This window comes from Lithobates pipiens, unplaced genomic scaffold (genome assembly GCF_037356315.1).
Source record: "Lithobates pipiens isolate NorthernLeopardFrog02 unplaced genomic scaffold, aLitPip1_a1.2 Scaffold_23, whole genome shotgun sequence".
Lineage (NCBI taxonomy): Eukaryota > Metazoa > Chordata > Amphibia > Anura > Ranidae > Lithobates > Lithobates pipiens.
In genome coordinates, this window is record NW_027507785.1 from 234,400,205 (window position 1) to 234,417,758 (window position 17,554).

Sequence of the window (17,554 nt, forward strand, 5' to 3'; positions counted from 1 at the left end):
TTAATTGGGGTCAACCAGTGTCCAATCACCAGAGGTGCCTATATAACCCACTATGTAATGAAGCTCCTGTGTCCCGTGATGTACTCTCAAGAAAAGGATTTTACAGGTAAGCTGTATATAAAAATCCCATTTTCCAATGTGGTAATTGAGTTACTAATGCAATTACTTTTTGGGAGAAGTAATTTGTAACTTAACTAATTACTTTTTTAAAGTAAGATGACCAACACTGATTGTTACTGTATTTTAGAACTGTAATTTTTTTTTTACTATGTTTTATTATTTGCTTTGCAGGTATGGTAAGTCTTACTGTTATACTGTAATGTTACTTTGTTTTTTTGTTAACCATCATTTGCTTAGCAGGTACTCCATTCAGCTGCAGCATGGGTTTATTTATTCAGACAGCAACAGTGTTTGCTCCCACAATACGTAAAGCCATGACTCCAGCACTGTAGGAGGTGATTTCACCACCACAGTTAAAAAAAAGAGCATATATGCCGAAGCATGGGGGCAGGGGTGGAGGAGTGATTTGCTCCTAACATTAGGGGCGGATTGACCCCATGCTTTGGCATATATTTTTTAGGATTGCGTTAAAAAATCTAATTGTTTTATTGAGTTAATGTTTCATCGTTACCATTGTTTGCTTTTCAGGTACGCCATCCAGCTGCAGCACTGATATATTTATCATGACAGCAACAGTGTTTGCTCTCACAATACCAAAATCTTTTTCTTTTTTTCTTTTTTTTCTTTTTTTTGTGTCTATGTCTGTGTGTATATGTTTGTAAATACTTGTGTCTAAAGTATGGTTAGGTAGTATATATGATAGTGGCAAGGAAGAAAAATATAAAAAGTTGTTTTGCACGGATCAATTGAAATAAATAGGAAAACGAGAATAGGACATAATAGCGGTATAAGGAAACAAAACTGTAAAATATATACTGATACTGTAACTTGGTCTGTTATAACTTGTAATATGTCAAATAAAGAAATAAACAAAAAAAAAAAAATACCAAAATCAGCAACTCCAGCGCTTTCTAAGGTGATTTTACCACCACAGTTAAAAAAGCAAAAATGGTGCATGTATGTCCATCATTAGAGGTTGGTGGTTGAAGGGTGGTATTCTAATGAAGGACATACCCACCGATCAATCATCATGGTATCATTCTTTTCAGCCAGTGGTTGGCTTTCATATAAAAGCAATCCTAGCAGCTAATTGGCCTCTAGACTGCTTTTACAAGCAGTGGGAGGAAATGACCACCCCCCCACCAACCTCCATGGTTTTCCCTGGCTCTCCTGTCCCAACAGGGAACCCGAGAATGCAGCCAGTGGTTCCGCCAGCTTACCATAGAGCTGATCGGAGACCAGAATGGCTCCAATCTTCTCTATGTCCTAGAAAAACAGAAGCAATGAGCATTTAATGACTTTGGTTTCGCCAGATATAAACAGTGCCGATCCAATCTTGGTGCGGTCAGATGCTTTGAGGGCAGAGGAGAGATCTAGGGTCTAATATACCCCAATTTTTTCTAAAAAAGTACCTGTCACTACCCCCCCTCCTATAGTGTAAAAAAAAGTTTAAAAAAAAGGCCCTTTAAGACATAAAAAAAAAAGTAATTTAACTATTTAACATAGTGTACTGTGGCGCCGGTCGCAGTGCACTATGAGAAGCGCCACATCGATGCAGTCACAAGATTGCATCCATGACGCTTCATTTGCGGGTTAAAAACCCGCCTTGCGGCGCACTGTAGAACGCCGACTAGCTTCCGCCCGTAAAATCACTGTGATTCTACGGGCGGGAGCATTGTCATTCAAAGACAGGCAGGTCACTTCCGCCTTTCGGCTGATTCACGAAACCTGGAAGTGACGTCGGCAGCTCCGTTCCTCAGCCCGAGCGGAGCTGCAAAACAGTGAGGTGAGTGGCATAATTGCTGTCTCTGGGAAAAAATGTAAATTATTAATTGAATTAATTGCCAAATGCACCCCAGCCGGCCTAAGCCTTTACTAGACCACTCTGTTGTGTGCTGTGCAGGAATTATTATTAGAGCAATAAGCAATATGTAAAAGAAACAATATAATTTAATGCTTCTTGCAGGAGGATCACATCATGCCATGCGGTATTCTTATTCAGCAAAGTGCAAAGTAATGGTCTGCTCTGTTGCTTGTTGTTACTCACAGTTAATTTGCTGGCAAAGACATTTTTATAAACCTTTTTTGCATTTTAGTGTAAATATGAGGTCTGAGGACTTTTTGACCCAGATCTCATATTTAAGAGAACCTGTCATGCTTTTTTCTATAACAAGGAATGTTTACATTCCTTGTAATAGGAATAAAAGTGACACAATTTAAAAAAAAACTGTGAAAAAATAAATATAATAATTAAGAAAAAAAAATGTTTTTTAAAGCACCCAGTCCCGACGATCTCGCGTGCATAAGCGAACGCATACATGAGTACTGCGCCCGGCCGCATATGAAAACGGTGGTCAAACCACACATGTGAGGTATCGCTGCGATCATTAGACTGCTATCAATAATTCTAGCCCTAGACCTCCTCTATAACGTTAAAGATGCAACCTGTAGAATTTTTTAAACTATGGGTGGAAGGAAGTGAAATACAGGGGACGGATTGGGTGGATAATATAAGGGGCGTGGTTTATGAGAAGTGGGAGTGGCCAAAAATGGTGGGCGGGGTCTGGCGCCCCCCCATCCAAAAACTTCACCAGCCATCACTGCCCGCAACTTGTGGCAAAATATAAAATGTTCCACGGACTCAACCTGCCTCTCAGCAAATAGCTTGGGGTGTCTCTCAAAATGGGGTCATTTGGGGAGTTTTGTGCTATCTTGGCATTTTATGGCCTTCAAAACTGTCATAGGTAGTGAGGAGTGAAATCAAAAATGTACGCCCTTAGAAATCCTGAAGCAGGTGCTTGGTTTTTGGGGTCCTGTTTGCGGCTAGGCTCCCAAAAAGTCTTACACATGTGGTATCCCAAAACTAAGGAGAAGCAGCAGAATGTATTTTGGGGTGTAATTCCACATATAACCATGGCATTTGTGAGCAATATATCATTTAGTGATAACTTTGTGTAATTTTTTTAGTTTTTTTTGTCATTTCTCAATCACTTGTGACAAAAAAATAAAATATTCAATGGGCTCAACATGCCTCTCAGCAATTTCATTGGGGTGTCTACTTTACAAAATGGGGTCATGGGGGGGGGGGGGGGTTGTACTGCCCTGCCATTTTAGTAGCTCGAGAAATGAGAAAGGAAGTCATAAACTAAAAGCCATAAATTCCAGAAAATACATCCTAGTTTGTAGACGCTATAACTTTTGTGCAAACCAATAAATATACACGTGTTGACATTTTTTTTACCAAAGACATGTGTCTGAATACATTTTGACCTAAATGTATGACTAAAATTGAGTTTATTGGATTTTTATATAACAAAAAGTAGAAAATATTTTTTTTTTCAAAATTTCCGTTTATATCGCAAAAAATAAAAATCGCAGACGCAATCAAATACCATCAAAAGAAAGCTCTATTTGTGGGGGAAAAATATACAAATTTCATTTGGGTACAGCATTGCATGACCGCGCAATTACCAGTTAAAGCAGCGCAGTGCCAAATTGTAAAGAGCGCTCTTGTAATTGAGCAGCCAAATCTTCCAGGGCTGAAGTGGTTAAAAGTAATGTGTAGCTACTAGGTCTGCTGTTGAGTTTCAGCATCAGAGCTGGACTTAGGCTTCCCCTGGCAAAAAGGGAAATATGAATAATGGACATGGCAATTACTTCATAAATATTTTAGAGGAAAAGTAAATAAGATGCACAGTAGTTTCATACCTAACAAACAACTTTGTTTATTTTCTTTTATAAAGTATGTCTAAACTGGGTTTTAAAGACTGTAATATAATTATAGAATTTCTAAGTTTTGAAGCTTTTTTTTTTTTTTTTTCAGAAAGAATACAGAATATACTATACAACATCATGCAGATTTAGGGAATAAGGGAATCTCTAACTACAAACCAAAAAGTTCCGTAAGTTTATTTTATTGTTTAAAGGATAACTCAATTTTCGTGGGAAAAAATGAGCAAAAGAAAATAATAATAATATAGCGTATATAATTGTGACACGTCATATTGTATTTTAATGTTATTAAAAATCACTTTTCCTTTTCAACCTGCAGCGCTGTCATTTTCTGTAAAATGCAATGCAATATGGCTACCTTGAGGCGTTCTGTACACAATGCCCCCCAGATATGTCATGTCCTGCTTGAGTGTTTGGCTTACCAATTTTTCCAGAAGTCTGCACTTAGATACAAATTCAGTTTTGAATGTCCTCTGCACAAAAATGTCATTTCCCATCTAAAGGGATGCAGACCCTGATCATTTTAAAAGCACTTCCATACAGATTCTTCTGAATAACAAAAGATAGGACTCTGCCACAAAGTTTGTTAAAAACCCTGCAATGTACATGGACCACCCAGAGGGGAAGGTTTTTTTCACAAAAAAAAGTGGAGTTGCTCTTTTAATACAAACTAAAACTGTTTATTGGGTCTCCTGAGCTAATTTTTATAAAATACAATTTATGACAGGATGATTCTGATCAATATCTGAAGAACAGAAATTGTGCCAGTGGTGTTTATACCAGGTGTCAATCTGGAGACTTTTTCATCAGTCATGCTACAGGCCATGGAAAGTAAGGTTATGTAGAAATTATTTTGTCTCGTTAAGTGGTAACCACATGAAACCATTGTTATTCTAAACTTGCTTGTCTTTCCTGAAAATTGTTTCTTTTTCATATTTTGGTTACAGAAAAAACTGAACCTGGAATCTCATCGGATATTATAAAAAAACATTAAAAAAAACAATTAAAGTGGTTGTTAGACTAATAAAAAAAAATGCTCCCCTCCCTTTAATGCATGATATATATAGCACAGTGCTTCTGCAGTGTCAATTGGCCCTTTCCATGTTCCACAATACCTGGTTAATCCTGTATGTTCCTGCGTTCCCTTGTTTAAACTGACCATGCTAATCATGACTGCTGATCCATGATAGTGTGGTCAGAATATGTGCCTCCACCATCCTGTTCTCTCCTCAGTGTCTCTGCATCTCCCTCTGGCCCCCTCCTTCTCTCCCTGTCATTTCCATAGTCTGTGTGTGAGGTGATCTCCTCCCCCTCCCTTCCTCCACCGCCTGCTTTGCTTGAGCAATGCTATTCCCCCTGCAGCTGCGTCCCTTTTTTTTCTTTTTAACATGTTCAGCTAATCAGCATGCAAAATGGTTCGGCCAATCAACAAAAGGTCAAAATGTAGAGTTCCTCTGCTGATATAATTACATACATCAGAGAGGAATACCAGCCCATCCCACTGGAGTCCCTGTGCTCGGAAATGAGAGGGAAAAAAACACATGACAGCACAGAAGCTGTGCTCCAAAAAAATTTTTTTTAGAGCTATTAGAACATAAAAATAAAGACAGTAGCATTACTATTTCCCTGAAACAGAAAATATTATGGCAGTTTAAAGCTGAGACTCTACAACCACTTTTATCCAGTTATGAGTCTATTAAAATAATTTAAAGTCTAAGTTCATGATTTAAAGGATTGAATGATGTTGGTAGGTGAATACATGGTAGTGGGGAGCTTATCACATAATGCTACCATAAGACAGTGCAGCATCTTTGTTGGGACCATGCTCTCCAGCCAAACCAAAAGGACTCCCATTTGCCAATATAAATTGAGATTGCGAGTGTAGGCTGTGCAGGAAGAGGGTGAGGTCTGGAGGATCTTTTTGTTTCCACGCCACAACTGCCGTCTTCCTGGTCGCGATTAGACAGTGTGCGATAAAACTAAAAAAAGTAGGGCCAAAGCAGGATCTGGCTGAATTTTGGAATTAGTCACAGTGGATATTAAAGAAACGCAGACCCAAAAAGCAGAGTTTGGAGCAGGCCCATCATGATCCCTTGAGAAGAATAGAAGGTTTGTGGAAGATCTTGTTCCCACTTCTGCATAGAGTGAGTTATGCTCGTGGGTTTTGAACAGATCAGAGTGTGGTAGAAGAAGGAGAACCCTTTAGTCCATTTGTGCTGGTCAGAGTAGAACAGGAACTAGCAAAGGACTAAGATCCCCTCTTTCGGAATAAAGTCCTCTGTATGGCAAAGGCGCAGATATTAATAAAAATCTTTAGAAGGAGGATCATAGTGCTGTTGCAATGTTGAAAAAGTGCTCATGGTTTCTCCCTCAAATAGTTGGCTTTTCGGAGAAAGTCTCAACTGTATCCAATTGTCAATTGATAGGTTTTCTGTAAATGGTTTGAGGAAGCTGATGGGTAGTGAGAAGATAGTTGAGGTTGCAGGGGAAACTTGGTATTGTAGGAGTGCAATCCAGACTGAATAGATGCCTTTGTGGTAAGCTACAGTGTGACTAGGGGAGGGAGACCAAGGATGACAATGATTCTTTTTTACCACAGTTAAAGCATTTGTTACCCTTAAAAAAAGATCCTGTTCTCTTAAGGTCCTGCCCTCCCCCTGTAAACTAACTACGGTTTATCATGGCTGCTGAGCCCTGACACTATGGTCAGTATACATGCCTCCGTCATTCGCAGCTCTCCTCTGTTCTCCCCCCCCCCCCCCCGCGCCTGTCAGCTTGTGACAGTGCCGCTCTGCTTCCTGCCCCTTCATCTCCTGCTGCTATCAAATTTGTTATATTTTCATACTGTTTGTTAACGAAATGTGCCTCAGTGTCTGTGCTGTATAAAAAATATGATTTTTACCTTATTTCACAGCACCTCTCTGTGTTCACATGACTGCTTGCTTCTCTCCTCCTCTCCTCCCCTCCTCCCCAGCTGACATCAGCGGGAGTTCTCAGCCCTCCCAGCTGTAGCTGTCAGTTCAGGAGAAGAGAGCAGTGAGCATCAGCAGCTGCTGTGAAATAAGGTAGAAATTGTGATTTTTTTTTTTTTACAAACAAGTTTTTTTTTTATAGAAAATTAAGCGATACAAAGGTCTGTTTAGTTACAATAACAGTAAAAATTTTTTTTCAGATGGATACAAACAGGCAGTTTTTAACTTCTGAGAGGGATTGTCAAGAACAGTTGAACATACTTGATGATTACATGTCAAAGTTACGTTGAGATTTCAATGTTCTCTCGTTACAACAGTAGTAAGCAGGTCTAATGCTGCTTCTTTCCCTCATGTTTAAAATGAGGTGTACTGAAGAATGATCATCATAGTTAACTTGAAACTTGAATTGCATACTGTAATGTTTGGGTCGGTAAGTCTGTGTCGTCTAGGAGCTTGGTTCTAAACCCAATCGCAATGGGGGATGTGTTTATTGTTTGTGGATGTGTTATGAGCGTATATTCCAGTGTGGTTTGTCTAGCATGTGGTGGTAGCAGAGACACTCAGCCTGGAGTCTCAAAAATTGTCTTTGATCCATAAGGATGGGGCCACCGAACCTCTAGCAACCAGTACGGAGAAAGCAGTGTCTGGAAGGTCTAGTTCACGCTTAAAATGCGCGGGCAAGATAATGAGAATTTTTTTTCTACATACTTTGGAGGGTATGGCTGGTAGTGGGAAGTGTTTCATATGAGGTGGGGGGGGGGGGGGTCATAAAGGGGGACCGTGGGTATGGTTGGGGAGGTGAAGTAGTATATGGTTAGGTAAATGCTCTCTGGGGAAAAGAGAATATGTAGGGAGTCCTACAGTAGTAGAGAGAGAGGAAAGTCAAAGTGGAAGAGAGGAGTGAGATGGGTGAGGGTCCTTCCTCCTCCTCCTCCTCCTCCTCCTCCTCCGATCTGATAAAAAACAGTGAACTACCTTTAATGGGTCAGTATTTGGGAGTATATATATTTTCCGAAACTTGGAAGATGTCTCGTTGGCTTAATGTACCAGGGCTTCCATTTCCTCAACTTTGTTTATGCGCCGGAACCAATCCGCTTTCTCATCTACGTTTTGCGGAGGTGGCGATCAGTTCCCCTCTTATGACGCATTTGTGTGTTTCCCAATATGATTGGTGATGTTTCGAGAGAGTCATTCTCTTGAAAGTATTGAAGGAGGCATTTGTGCACCTTGGAGACCGCTGTTTGGTCTGTGAGCAGGGAGGGGTCTAGCCGCCAGATCGAAGGTCAGGTCGGAGTGTCCGAGTATTCTATGGACATATAAATAGGATGATGATCCAACAGAAAAATGAGGTCTATGGAGGCTGTCTTTAGCATCTGTAAATCTCTTTGTGAAATGAATAGGTAATCAAGTCAGGAATAGCGATTGTGAGTTGCTGAGTAGAATGTGTAGTCTTTTACGTTTGGATGTAACGTGGGCTAGGTGTCATGCAGTGTGAGTTTCTGTAGTTGTGTTTGATTTCTTGCAGTGATTTGTAAGGCACCTCGATGGGAAGTTCCTGTCGAGGTATTGCGTAGGGCAGTGGTCATCAACCCTGTCGTCAGGGCCCACTAACAGGCCAGGTTTTATGTATTACCTTGGGGAGATTCAGACTATACTGCAATCACCGAGCAGCAAATGATATCACCTGTGATGTATTTCAGTTATCTTGCAAACCTGGCCTGTTAGTGGGCCCCGAGGACAGGGTTGATGACCACTGGTGTAGGGGATTCAGGGGGACGTTGAAGTCGCCACCTAAATTTAGAATACCTTTTTGGAACGCCAAGAGCAATTGTGTCATGGATCGAAAGAAAGGGTCTTGTTTCATATTAGGTGCATAGATGTTTGTTAGAGTAACTGGTTTCACGTGTAGGGGGCCCTTTACAAAAAGGAAGCGACCTTCCTTATCAGGATAGGAGTCCAATACTTGGAATGGACAATGTTTAATAAAAAGGATAGAAACCCCCTTAGACTTTGATATGTAATTGGGTGCTTGAATGGCTGTTGGGTAGCGGAAGTTGAATAATTTTGGTATGGTATCTGTTTTAAAGTGTGTTTCCTGTAGGAAGATAATGTCTGCTTTATTTTTATGCATTGAGAGCAGCAATTGGGAGCGTTTTTCTGAGATGTTAAGGCCATGTGCGTTCAGGGAGGTGATTTTTAGGGGGAATTTGGTATGTTTGGATGTAGAAGCTGAGGCCATTTTATGGGAGGAGTTTTATCTACTGTTCGGACAGCTGAGTTACTAGGTGGTACTTGGTTCACGCTGGAGGAGGAGCAAGAGTGATAGTTTCTGATGGGGGAATGTAAGTTAGGACAGTTGAAAGTAATGTGGGGTAGGAGGAAAGGGGGGGAGGGGTAGTGAGAGAGAGAGGAGCACAAGAGGGGTTATCTGTAGAAGGGTGAGTAGTAAGGCCAGGGTATGTTATAGAATGAGGGTGAGTCCGGTGGCTTGCGAGGACCTGCTCGCTGGTCTGGGTGAAATGTACACTGGTAATAGGGTTTGCCCGGATGGTGTCAGGGGCAATGTCTTAGATAATGAGAACGTTAGAGTGAGGCTTGTAGTGATCACCACTGTGTGGGAGGAGGTTTTGAGACTGTGGAAAATAGGTCCTTTAATCAATAAAAATGTGGTATATGTCTGAGGAGGTTTGGTGGTAGAGTTGGTCGAGGTAGAGGAGGAGAGTGTATCCGTAAAATGGGCAGCATGTTGTCAAAATGGGAGTGGGGTATCTAAACGTTATGGGTGTCGGGGCCTGAAACAAGTAGGTCAAATGTGAGTTGCGAACCTGTCCATGGTTTTTTGCTGTGTCAAGTTGTAACACATTGAATACTAGATCGAAAGTTGGGTCTAAACAGAACATCAATAATACGGGTTTCAATAAACGACTGGAGAAAGAAAGTGATTAAATACAACTATAAACCCAATACCAGGATTGATTGGTTCTTAATCCCGTTGCATCAAAACAAAATTTAAACATATGAACCAATCTGTGAAAACTTTCCTATGTTTTTCCGTGTTTAGAGCCTTGTATAACACCATACATGTGTATTAATATGATTGGCACAACAGGGTTTGGATATGGGTATCACTCTGGCATATTCTATTGGTGGACAGAAGCAGTGGGAGGATAGCAAGGTATCTGCGACCAGTGGTAAGCTGTCAGGTTGAATAGATCTCCTGCGGGGAGGATGTGAACCCTGTTAATTTAGAAGTTGGGTGTGTCTCAGGGTGAATGAGACCACTGATAGCTCCTCTGACTGTTTCAGGTTTTCTTTAGTTTAACTGGTGGTCTAGACTAAACTTGCATGCAAATGCATAACCATTGCAGCTCAACCCGCATAACCCAAGGTTTTATGTTATGAGTTAGGGGTTTAACTGGGTGTATATGTCTGTGAAGAGTGAGCGTAAGGGCCAGAAAAACAGTGGGGTAGAGTATAGGTGGAAGGTAGGATAATAGCTTTTTCTGCATGGGAAGTATACTTGTGGGCGTGCAGCCAGCCTGATAGAGATGTACTTTTCTGTACTATTCCAACCCTGCATCGCAGAGGGGGGTGATCATAGGGGCTTTAAGACAGTCTGTAAAGGTCCCTGCGGGTTATTCATTTAAATAACAAGAGCTCAATGTCTGTCTTATGTAAGCGGTAAGAATGGAACCAAATATGGCTAATTGTACATGTGTATGCGATCCCTATGAGGCTTTGCAACACCTAGATATTTCAGATTGTTAGTTTCGTATATATGCATGTAGATCTTACAGGTATCTTACAGTTAATGTAGAGGTGGGTTGCAAATAGGGAAAATGCTTTTCGAGTATTGTGAGTTGCTGGATTGTGCTTACAGACATAAGTGAGAGAGGAGGACTCATCAATCATCTTATGAGGCTGTTTTTATCCTCTAGTGTAGTACCAAAAAAAAATAAAGAGGGAGGAGGATCAATTTTTCTTCCATTGGCGTTTGCATATCTTGATCACTAGGACCATGCTGTGGGGTCCTGAGTTCATATAGGAAGCCGATTCTTGATCACATTAGCCCCGGGTGGTGAATCGTAAGGGAATCAGCCAGGGGGCACAGCAGTTAGTTTGGTCAGCTTTGTAGGTGTGTGGGGTTCATGTAGGAAACTCTCAGTTTGGAATAGATTGCATGGGAAGGAGAGTCTAGTAATAGGGAGCAGAGGTAGAGTGCAGAGAGATCCCACAAGGCCACAGCCATAAAAAAATAGTGAGCAATTACATCCATGTATGGCGGAGATCTTTGGACAGCAGAGGCACGGGGCGATAGTGGGCAGCGATTTTATGCTGCAAGTTTACATGGATGGGCGGAGCGGTATTGGGGTAACAGGTATATCAATGAGCTTCCGCGCTCTATGGAAAAAATTTGGGGAAGGTAAATGGAAAGCAGCAGCAATCACTGTATGAGTGAACTCTCAATGTATAAGATAAATTAAAGGGGGGGTGTGTGTGCGCTCACTTTCAAAAAACAAAAAATGCCAAACAATATTCTAAATAATGACTCAGTGTGAGTAAATGTGGAATATGTGAAACAGCACAACAAATAAATATGTGAACATATAAATAAAATAAAATGAGTGGATTACTACAGACAAAAGATGAATAGTGACCGCCATAGTGTAGTAGTTTAAAACGCTATTTTATTAAACAAAAAATATCTACTCACAGACAAATGAAAACACAGGCACAGCAGATCGCCGAGCGTCTTGCCCGGATGTAGACGTCACTTCCGGTTCCTACGCGTTACGTCAACAATAGGACTTCAACTAGTAGAGTAGAGTAGATATTTTTTGTTTAATAAAATAGCGTTTTAAACTACTACACTATGGCGGTACCTTTTGATTTATTCCTCTGAGCCCGGTGACCATATACGAGGAGATTGGAGACATTTGTGCCATTCCCAAGATTCTGCTGTACAGCTACCCCCTGGATTACCCTCTGTTACCTGGTTGTCTCGTGTGATTTTACGCTGCTTATCTTGCAGCGGGGAGGTAATTACCCAGCGCTAGCACCACTGGCACGGATCACCTACCAGAGGAACGTCCCCTGTTTTGGCACACTGCACTTTAATTTGATTTTGCTGCTGCGATTTTTTGAGTTGCATGTTTGCATCTTTTTGGGACACTTTAACCTGATGCACTGATAGCACTTGTGTTTCACATATATGGTCCGTACCATATTGTATTTCACTGTTTGCTGCTATAATTCACTTATGTGATTTTATTTCTAATAGTTTATGCATACGGTCTATGCATCGTGTATGGATGCAGCAATTTCTATTTCATTTTGCACTTAGTCACTATTCATCTTTTGTCTGTAGTAATCCACTCATTTTATTTTATTTATATGTTCACATATTTATTTGTTGTGCTGTTTCACATATTCCACATTTACTCACACTGAGTCATTATTTAGAATATTGTTTGGCATTTTTTGTTTTTTGAAAGTGAGCGCACACACACCCCCCCTTTAATTTATTGGGGTAACAGGGCAACTTACAAACAGAGGAACCTGTACTTATCTGAACTCAGAAGCCCAAAGTGGATCCATTCAGTGTTCACAGTAAGCTCTACGGGATTGTGGTGCCTTTGTTGGACTGGTGTCATACTGCTGACCTGAAGTGGAGAGATGAGCCTGGGCTTCGGATGGAGACCGTTGTTGGTTGAATCTTTGTTCTTGGGTTTCCATGGGTTCAGCTCTGGATCGCACCAGTTTCACAGTGGACGGGTGAAATTCAGCATACCACTCGAGTACGTCCACCAGTAGTATATCTAGGGGTCTATCAGAAATGCTGCAGATCTTCCGGAACCCTGAGGACGGCATTGTGGCCCTGTGTGGTAGCTGACAGGCAGAAGGGGAATTTCCACCTGTATTTGATTCCTTTTGTGCGAAGAATATCCAGGAGGGAGCGAGGTTCTCGGCGGTGCTGGAGCGTGATGTTTTACAGGTCTTGGAACAATTTAATCTCAGTACCACTGAATGATAGTTGGGTGAGGTTGCACGCCTTCCTTAAGATTTCTTCTTTCCGTTTGTTATCTGTTATACAACAGACTACGTCTCTGGGTGGATCCGACTCCCTGCCTCGTGGATGAAGGGCTCGATGTATACGTTCCATCCAAATTGGGGTAGATGGTAGTCTGTCCAGGAGATTATTAAACAGGCCGTTGGTTGTAATTGCTCTGCATCGATTGATTCTGGAAGGCCTCTCAATCTGAGATTGTGACACCTGCCACAATTGTCGAGATATTCCATGTGGCGGTTTAGATCTCTAAGCTGCAAGGTGTATGTGTCTGTTAATTGATGCAAATGGCAGATTACTGTGGTCTGGTGTGCCGCCACTTTTACTCACCTCCTGCATTCTGCCTGAAATTGACTGAATATCAATCCGAAGATCTGTGATAGCTGCGGTCAGTGTATCCTTTATGTCTGTGGCTACAGAGTGGAGATCGTTCAGGCTGGGCTGATGTTGTGGCATCAGGATCACATCTCCATTATCGGGAGTGGAGCAGGTGTTTGGTGCTCCGACTGATGACAAATCCGCGGGGGGGGGGGGATTGGGACCTGAGAGGATTCCGCCATGCTGCCGCTCTGTGACCTGAACAGTGCCTGGATACTCTGGCTCAGGATGCCGCTGGTGTCCCAAGGGGAGCGGAAGCGTGAGGCGGGGGAGCTGCGGGAGGATGTGCCCATGGTTTGTGGCTGTAAATCGAGTGGGTTACCTCCGTTGATGATAGAAGGAATCCTTTGCTGACGGGGGCTCACAGGTTAAGCAGCCATCTTCCTCTGAGGTCAAACCACGCCCTCCAGAAATCGTCAAATTCTTTATACAGCACAGACACTGGGGCACATGCCATTATTAAACAGAGGGGATTGTATGTACCTAAACAGGTGGCTTTACAACCACTTTAAGTACAAATTATTATTTAAAGTTTTGGAATAATTTTTTTTTTTTATCTCTATAGTTGGTTATTTGCTCTGTTCCTCTCAGCTTCCTAACAGTATAATCATTATTTTTATTATTATTGTGCCAAATTTGTGAAAGTTATGGTTAGGTATGATATTGATTATTTGTGCATTTTTCTTTTTTTTTACTAATAGTTGTGGATATGTTTATGATGTGATTAAATCCAATTTTCTTTCCTGTTTATTTGATTTTTTTATTATCTTTCAGTGACAGTCCAGATGAGGAAACCCAGACATTTATTGGCATATTTGATGGAATTTTTTAATAAGTAAAATCAATAACAAACACTTTGACATGAAGAAGGGGTACCCAACCTTCAGTTTTTATATCCATTCATTCACACATGCTTTCTTTCCTTCTGTTTTTTTTTTAATTGTGCGATTTGTGTTGTTTATGTGTTTAGCACAATCACAATTGTTTCAGTTTTGTTTAACCTTCAGATGCTTTATATGATCTGATCTACTCTAATAAAACAATCTTACACCTTTTCTATGTGGTCACAGTAAGAAGGCAAAATAATTAATTTTCTTGGTTGACGGCAAATTTAATTGGCTTTGAATGAATTAGCAAATCCAACATTATAGGGAGACTGGCTGGTTAGCCTCTACATGAATATTAGTTGTGAAATATATATATATTTTTCCTTAAAATACTCTTTTATTGCGCAAAAGATAAAGGGTATACAGCAATAACATTTTTGAGACAATTATCAATAATGTCGTACAGTATTGCAACAGTCATCCCATCATAGCATTTCATATGCTGTTAGTTTTGACACAGTGTGCTTCCTCCACCATCAGTATTAGTCAGTAATAGTAAATAGTTTTCCAATGAGTGTACCATGCCGGCTTGGTTATCTCCCCTTCTCATTATGTACCCTTAATCTGGAAACATATGGATCTTTATATCCTATTGTGCCCATTATTCACTTATAGACATGTTTCAGGTGCCTTAATCCATCTGTCCCATATTTTTTCGTATTTTGAAGTGCACCTTCTATGTGAGTATATAAGTGTCTTGTAGGGTAGAACAGTGTTAACATCCACTATACAGTGTGTGAGCTCCAAGGGGTCAGGTCTCATCCAGACTCTAGCTAAGACTTTCTGTGCTAAGAATGTTTCATGTAGAAATATCTTAGTAAATTTATTTATCTCTGGGTCATGGAAAATTTCTAGAAGCCATGTTTTGGGCTGTAGTGTGATAGGAGACCCCATTGTGTCATGCAGAAAGCGCATTACCTGTGTGTCCAGAAGGCCTGTTTTTTAGTACATTGCCACAATAGGTGAAAAAAAGGTACCTACTGCTTGATTGCACATTGGGCAATTTGCAGATTGACTACGTTTATATTTGGAGATTCTGAGCGGTGTAAGATAAGATCTGTGGACCACAGAAATTTGGGTTAAACGATCTGATAACTTGGGTGATACTAGTTTGCACATTTCTAAAGCATCGCTCCATTCTTCATCTTCCATGGAGCCTACATCCCCCTCCCATCTTGACTTCAGGACATAGGCCGAAGTGGTGGCCTGCGGGAGTGTCAGCATCGAATAGAATTGGGAGATCATTTTTTTTGGGTCAGGATATTTTATCGCTTCCATAAGAGCAGGGATATGCAATTAGCGGACCTCCAGCTGTTGCAGAACTACAAGTCCCATGAGGCATAGTAAGACTCAAGCATAACATCCAGAGAGAGAGCATGATGGGATTTGTAGTTTTGCAACAGCTGGAGGTCCGCTAATTGCACATCCCTGCATTAGAGGATTACTGGCAGGGGTGAGATCATTGAGGGGGAACTGTGTGCAAACAGTGTGTCAAAGTTGTATATATCTAAAAAAAAAACATCTGGTTCGGTAACATAAATTCAGATTTTAATCTATCGAATGTTTTGAGTTTGCCATTGCATGTGATGTGAGATAGATAGAATATTCCCCTCGAACTCCATACTTCACTATCCGGGAGTAAATTGAGTTCAGAGAGGTTTGTATTGTGCCATATGGGGGTGAAGTCATGTATAGATGGCAAATGTAATCTATCTGAAGCTAGGTTCCAGATCTTTGTGTAGTGATTGTCAGGTCACCTGAGACCAGGTGACAGATGCACTCCGTAGGAGTCGGAAGTGCACCGCTAGGTAGTGGACCTTCGGACTGACTGCTGCGGATTGTACCCAGGGAGATTCAGGACACAGGTCTACTGGATCACTAACACGGATCCCAGTAGGAGCTAGAGCATAGATTCCCCAGGGCACGGAGTCTAAGGCCGCGTACACACGGGCGGACTGTTCGCCCAACTTTGTCCGCTGAACAGTGTTTGGGCGGACAGTCCGCTCGTGTGTGGCTTTCAGCGGACAGTTTCAGCAGACAGTTTGACGAACAAGGTTTTTCGGAAATTCCGTAAAACTGTCCGCTGAAACCTTGTTTCAGCGAACAGTCCGCTCGTGTGTAGGCTTGTTCGTCAAACAAAGTTGCGCGCATGCTCAGAAAGGATTTTCACGCCGAAAGTTATAATGCAGTGTATAGGACGTCATATTTTTCGTCCCGTCGTACGTGCCGTTCACGTCATCGCGCACGGTTTCAGCAAACTGTTCGTCCGTCGTGTGTGGCCATGTCCGTCCATGCTAATTTTGAGCGGACTGTTTGCCGAAACTGTTGGACGGACAAAGTTGGGCGAACAGTCCGCGCGTGTGTACGCGGCCTAAGAGCCAGCAGGTGTTCACCAGAGCCTCCAGTGGTGAGGATGGACTTCGCTGCAGCTGGCTCCAGGTCGCGGCCCCTAGGGTCTCACTGCTCACACTCACAGTAGACTACAGGAGAAGGAAGCAGCAGGCTGGAACAACAAGGATAGTAAGGGGATAAGGCAGAGGTCAGGGTAACTAGCAGACAGGAACAACAGAGTACACGCCAAAGTTTCAGGGTCACAGGCAGACAGGGATGGTCAGGGACATGCCAAAAGGTCAAGGTCACAAGCAGACAGGAATCGTTGAGAACACGCCAAGGTCGGTAACAGAGACAAACATAGAGCACACTGCAAGCAGGAAACAGGAAGCCAAACACACAATGAATACACAATGGTTGATCAGCACCGCTGGCTTGCAGTGCACAGGTTAATATAGGGTTCCCTGATAAGGCCTGGGGTGGAGCCATGCTTAGAGGAGAGGTTATAAAAACCACTAGGTGGAAGTGGCTGGCACTGAACACATGAGGAGAGGTAAGCAAAAAGAGGAAGATTACTGCATAACACTGACAGTGATGCTGTAATGATCTGTGCTTGATCATCCTTTCCTTGCGTCTTGCTCTTCCTGTTATCGCTACTAAAGAGTCTTGTGTCGTCTGTGACCACCTAGGGCAAAGATAGCAGAGACACCTCTGGTTGTCCACTTTGTCTATGTGAAAGATTTGAGACAGTTGAACTGCAAGATAATATGCATTAAAGTCAGGTAGGGGCATACCAGCGAGGTCTGTGGGGCTTTATAGTTTGTGCCATGGGAGTTTGTGTCTATTTTTTCCCCATACAAATGGTTTCAAAATAGTTTCCATTAATTTGAAATGCCTAAGTATTAAGTACACTGGTGAGTGCCAGATCATGTACAGAATTTTTGCCAATAGAACCATCTTTGCTAAATGTATGCGGCCCATAACTCCCAGTGGGAGACGGGTCCATATCTGAGTCTCCTGCTTTAGCATTTCATACAATGGATCTATGTTTAGTGAGACATAATCTG

The 17,554-nt window shown here is 41.8% G+C and overlaps 1 long non-coding RNA gene across 1 annotated transcript in view; it reads left to right on the plus strand.

The window, feature by feature from the left end:
- Nucleotides 1-14,174, plus strand: part of LOC143927025 (uncharacterized) — a 105,148-nt gene extending 90,974 nt beyond the window's left edge. Inside the window, exons 3-5 of the long non-coding RNA XR_013262213.1 lie at nt 3,944-4,022; nt 4,580-4,683; nt 14,044-14,174. This is a non-coding gene — a long non-coding RNA (uncharacterized LOC143927025). The remainder of the gene's footprint in view (nt 1-3,943; nt 4,023-4,579; nt 4,684-14,043) is intronic.
- The last annotated feature ends 3,380 nt before the right edge of the window (nt 14,175-17,554 follow it).